Here is a 6,571-nt window from a genome sequence, read left to right on the forward strand (position 1 = left end):
ATACAGGCAGACAGTACAACCACTCAGCTGTGCAGCGATAATGACTGTGAGGACAAGAGTCATCAGCTGTCACCACCTGTTGAGTGAAGTAACCTGTCCCATCCAGATTCATATAAAACCTTTGCTTCATGTCTTTCTCTTTGACATCAGCCAGGAAGCTGGAGTCATCAGGACACCCAACCTCATCAGAATCGTCCACACAATCTGCGTATTGATTGCAACGTTGACTGAGTGATACACATTGACTGTTAGAACAGAGAAAACCAGTGCATGAAGGGTGTTCACAAAATGACTCATCAGTACTATCTGGACAGTCTGGCTTGAAGTCACACACAAGGGTGTGCTGCACAGCTGTGACACCATCATCACAACTAAACATGGTGTATATGGATGTGGTTTTCCTTCCCATCACAAACATGTCAGTATGCTCTGCATTAGCCATATTCATGTGTGTGCAAATTGGTGCACACATTGTTTTCATACATAAACTTCTTGAATGATGTGAAAAAAACACATGTGTAACTTGATTGTCTGTTGAAATTGAGAAGGATTGTTTCGTATGGTTAAAGATTGCTTTTGGTAAGAGTAAATGAGCCAGTGACACTTGTGAGTATGGAGCATTGCTCAACAGTACTTCACAAATTATCAGCATTGTTGGGTAGTTTATATAAAAGGAGAACTTGAACCTCAGCAGCATGTTGTTCAGTATAATTTGACCAGCACGTGCTGAGGGCTGGTACGGAGTCTCTGAACTGAAGTGAGTCATGGTGTACACCACAGTGTTGTCAGACCATTTACAAAACTTTCTATATGCATATGGCACAGAGTCCCAACCACACATTAAACCTATAGGTGCTTCAAATTTATCAAAATGTTTAAAGAGATGTTGAAAATTTATCCGTTCCTTTCTAGTTTTGGCTGAAGCTAATCTTCCACGTATTTTCAAACACTCATAATGGGACAATAGGGCGAGAATGTGTGTGTCCATGGACACTAACAGGTAACACTTGTTACGTGAAGCCACCAACCCCTGGCAGTCAGGACTGCTGAAGGGGCAGTGTTCTGTTTCATCCCGTCCATCTTCACACTCTGACTTCAGATTGCAGTCCAGATGACGTTGAAAATTAGCATAGTAGTTTACAGAACAATTGAAAAGGCCGTTTCTCAACTTTACAGGCTGATTATTTAAACACAGCTTGGACACAAATATTCTGAGACCAGGATGATGGTCTTCCCAGTAGTGAAGGAGGATCTTCAGGTATGATGTGTAAAATATTTTAGATGATGGATTATCAGAACTGCAAATACGTTCAACACTTTGGCGAGTTGTATTTGGTTTTGAATGAAATTCTATCCAGTAACGTTTATCAGAATGACCAGCACACCTCTCAACTTTCCATATCTGTTGAATACTCATCATGATCCATCCAGAGGGTACTCTCCATTCCACACTAAAATCCATGTATGCATGTAAAACGTTTACGTATGGTGTTGATACATATCCGGAATATTCAAGTATATATTCAACAATAAATTGGTGACCATTAATTGTTTCAAAAGAAACTTGTCCCATAGAACTGTTGACGTTTGTGATCACTATGCTGTTTCCAAAATGTGATTCCACAAACATTTGCCCAAGGGTATGACGATTACATAACAAATAATACTCTGTTTCGAATGGCACGTATATTGTAGTTTTTCTGTGCTTAGAATCACACCAGTACACCAGTCTCTCTACAAGCGCACGTACTTTCATACCCTGTGGCACCTTTACATGCAGTTTACAGAACGTGTTGAAATCACCACACACCCCGTACACCACTCCCTGTTGTGTTGTGTGTTGTGGTAACTTCCGTTTACAGTCTGACGCATTGACCTGCAACACCGTGATGCTCGTGTTGCTTTGGTTTAGAAAGTACTCTACACCTGGACACATGTCACTGATATTCTGTGGACCAGCCCAGGTATTCATGTATATGCTGTTCACACTCCACTGATGTGTGGTTATATCAGCGCACACAAACAGGAGGCAGTGTACCAGTACACACAACACTGAGATCGACTCGGAAAAGACATGTACACTGCCCGTTCTGGTGAGACTTGAAGGTGACACTGTGTCCATTGTAGTTTGGTTATTTTCGTGACCATGTAGTGAAATCAAGACATTTTGATGTGAATGATGTACTTCATAGGGAATTCAGGCCCGAAACTGTGTGGTGTGTTATCATATATTTGTAGTGATAGTGATATTTGTATTCCTTCAGAAACAGATGGACGTCATTTGGAAGATGCATGAGCATATGGGACAAGATAGAGGATAGCGTAGAACAAAAAAAAAAAAAAAAAAAAAAAAAAAAAAAAAAAAGTTACATTGTGTTGTGGTTTTGATGCACGAACTAGCGTGGAACAAAGATACATTGACAGAAAATGTTTTATTGTGTGGTGATTTTAATGCACGAACTACGCAATTTACTGATTGTTCATGACAGAATGAGAGAGAGAGAGAGAGACTCAGACTCAGACTCAGACTCAGAGTAGAAGCCGTTGTGCCATGGCGATTCTGAACATAATTATTCTGTACATGTATTACAACTGTTGTCTGTCATCATTGGATAAAAAAAACCCACAACTCTTCACATACGTCTAATCTACACCCTTTGCAGCCTGAAAAAAATCCTATCTTCATTATGAGTGTGTCCTTTAGAGCAACATTATCCTCGCTTACAAACTGACTGTCTTTATTACATTGTAATGGAGTGGACACAGATATTGATGATTACATAACAAACGTTTACACTGTACCTGTGATTCAAGTCAGGATGTTAGACGAAAGACCCATCTACTTGTAAAAAGTACTAAGATTGCATACATCTCTCAGAATCCAACACATAAAATTGTGTCATCTTATTACTACTAACCTATATATATAATATATATATTCTTGAAGTTCTGATATGTTTTTGTATTGAGGAGTTGTCTTGCTGAGTCTTCTGTATATTCTCTTTATGTGATAATATATGTATTCATAACCTGTCTCGTTTTAAAGCTCGGAAATTGACGAGGTATTCCCATCTTGTCATATCTTTAAGATCAGACATAGACATGTTATTCCATCGTATCTTGTCTTCAAGATAGGAAACAGACAGAGGTAGTTGTATCTTGTCTTGTTTTAAAGATCAGAAACATACAAGGTAGCCATATCTTGTCTCCTTTGAAAGATCGGAAATAACGGCACTCATAACTTGTCTTCTTTTTAAAAATCGAAAACAGACAAATTGTTTTAAAGATCTGAAACACACAAGGTATTTATTTCTTATCTTATCAGAAAGAGATAAGTCATTCACTTCTTGTAGTTTCTTATAGACAGAGAACAAGTAATTCCTATCTTACTGAAACAGACACAGGTGAACGTGTTAACAAGAAGCCTTCGTCCCGAGCGACTGAGAGAAAAACGAGACTGACACTGTTTTCATCACACCACTCTCTGTCTCAGTCAGTAGCGTTGCCAAAAATAACGACGAACAATCTCTGTAAGGTGTCTTCATGACTCATTTCAGGGTGTGAAAGTACGTGACTGGAGGGAGGGGGCGGGGAATGATTTATTATCAGGGCAGAGTAATAAATAAATCAACTTTCACTCTATCTGTTTGTCATTGGCCTCTAACCAAACTTGTCAAACTGTTACTTTACATACATCACACAAGTAATATCTTATGCACACACTAACTCTCTCTCTCACATATAAACGCACACACGCACACAAACACGCATAGAAACATTCACACATATCCACACACGCACACATATGTGTACACACACACACACACACACACATGCACGCACACACACACACACACACACACACACACACACACACACACACATACACACACACAGAACATCTCAGAAAATACATCAAAATTCTACCATATAGCAACATTTTTCTTGCATGATGAATGATACCTTGGAGAAACAACGACAACGACACGTTTAAAGGAAGTCTTTGTATCCCTTCACAAACATTTGGACGCCATTTGGAAGAGACAACAGCATGAACATATGGGACAAGATAGAGGATAGCGTGGAACAAAATAAAATTGATAGAAAATGATATATTGTGTTGTGGTTTTAATGCACGAAGATACATTGACAGAAAATGTTACATTGTGTTGTGATTTTAATGCACGAACTACACAAATTACTGATTACATTAAAATGGACGCTGAAAACAATATATTTATGTAGCCGTGAACCGAGTGGTTATTCAAGGGTACGGTACAAAAGAACAAACTAGATGATTTAAAGGATAAAAGGATAGATAAGAATTTTCACGCAGAGGCCAGGAACATATAGAGGCCAGTCACAAATGGGTTTTTCTATTGTTTTATTTACAATAGTTATGAGAACATAAAAAGAGAAAACTAAGAAGAGAATGGCAGGGAAGAGAAGACAGTGCCTGGAATGACACAAACAAATGTCATAAGCACAATATGTCGGCACAAGTGAATAGTAAAGCACATGTATACATATTACATGGAAAGACTATCACTCAGGTTTGGGATACACAACAACATAATGCATATGTGTGAAGACCAAACGCTAACATCAAATGACATTTCTAATACATTTAAATAGTGCAGTTAAAGTGATTGAAGCTATGCTGACTTGGTGAAAGTACACTGACAGTATAGATTAGGTAAAGCTTATACTGTGTCAAAGTGACTCAAATGAATCAGTTTTATCAAGTTGGGCCAAAAAAAAAAATACTGGGGGTAAAACCCGTATAAGGGGAGGGGCCTGAAACTAAATTACTTAACGACTGATACATAAAGGTGGTTTTAAAAACCAAAAAAATGGGTAAATTTAATCAAACACTATTTGAAACACCACAACAGAATACTACACACACTTAAGAGGAGAATCATGAAAACACTTCATATGCGAAAATTAGAAAAAACGCGTCATTGCACCCCTAAATATTCTCGAACAAACCTTTGTGTCAGAGTCATACTGTGACTTTAAGAAAATCAAATGGAAACACGCCCAAGCATAACGACATGGAAATTTTCTAAATCAATCATGCTAGCTGCAACATTCAAAGAATAACTAACAAAGAATAACTAAAAACATCCATTAAACCAAGTATGTGCAAATAAACAATTTACAATCAAAAAATTCTACAACTAACTTACAGCGATATGTAGCGGATTACCCGTGTGGGGAAACAGAACAACCACTCTCGCGACAACAAGAAAGAGAAAGAAGAGCAGCTCTTCAATGAAAACAAGTATGAAATACCCTCATCATTCCTTCCCATTTATCAGGTTAAGCGACCGCACGACAGCACGGGGCGCAAGAAATCTTCAAATCACCCAATCTGAAAAAACGGGGCTTCTTACAAGGTTTTCATCGATTTTTAAAAGATTCTGAACGATTCTTGGGTAAGGCAAAAAAAGACTCAAATTTTTCTAAAATTAAAATGAAGTGTTTGATTATTAAAATAATTTTTAATCTTAATTAAGTCACCCAACAGGGGAGTTTCAAACTCGTCGCAAAATTACAAAATGGTTAAATCGTTTACAGGCAAACATAAATGGGAAAATTTAAAATGGAATCCAACAATTCTGCCCAATATATGATAAAATTTTAGTTTATGATCCGACAAAAACATTTTAATTAAACTTTTGGGCAGAAAAACAATTCCACTCACCAATGTGACACAACCCACATGTCAGCCTGAGTAGGTTTTTTCTGGCAGGGCAAAAAATTAACGATGATCACCCATTCGCCGTGGGTTTTTGCGAAAACGTCGTCTGCAAAAACTTGTGGGGGGTAAACATTATCTGAAGCCTAGAGTGCTGTCGCAGCAGAAAGCTAACACTTTGGGCCATTTAATTTGCCATAAACCCACCTTTTGACACAGGGGCGATGGGGGTTTTTGGGGTTTGTTCATCCTTTTGTCTCTGTCCTGTCTGCTGTCTGTCTTCGTCGTCTGTCCTTCCTCTCTCTCTCTCTTTTCCCTCTCTCTATAAATTTTATTTAATATTTTTAATAAAAACCAAACAAAGTCATTTGTATTGACAAGCAACTGCAGAAAAACCGGGTTATACTCACTGATTTTTTTTTGTGTGGTTTTGATTTTTTTTATTCGCTCAAAGGGAATCAGCGGAAAAAAATTACACCCGAAATTAATTTCCCTCATAAGCTTCCAACCTCCAACCAAATTAAAATTCATAAGGACAAGGGCCAAAGAAAAAAAAAAAAAAAACCCCAAAAAAAAACCCCAAATCAAATTTATTATATCTCCCCGGGCCAACGATAGTACCAGGGGTTATTTTTGTGGGCCTCATTGGGGGAAGACCAATTTTGGTTGCAGCACTTTTCCCAGGGGACAAAAAAAACGCTCCAAATTTGAGCCCCCCTTCCTTCCTCACGCTTCTCCTTAATTGCCCCGCCTTTTTTTTTTTCAAAATATTTTTTTCCCCTGGGGCACAGCACCTCAGGAGAGGTCAAGGGATCGTTTCCCAGGAAGCCATTTCTATGCCAGGGTTTTTGGGGTTTTTTTCAAGGG

This window comes from Babylonia areolata, chromosome 33 (genome assembly GCF_041734735.1).
Source record: "Babylonia areolata isolate BAREFJ2019XMU chromosome 33, ASM4173473v1, whole genome shotgun sequence".
Lineage (NCBI taxonomy): Eukaryota > Metazoa > Mollusca > Gastropoda > Neogastropoda > Buccinidae > Babylonia > Babylonia areolata.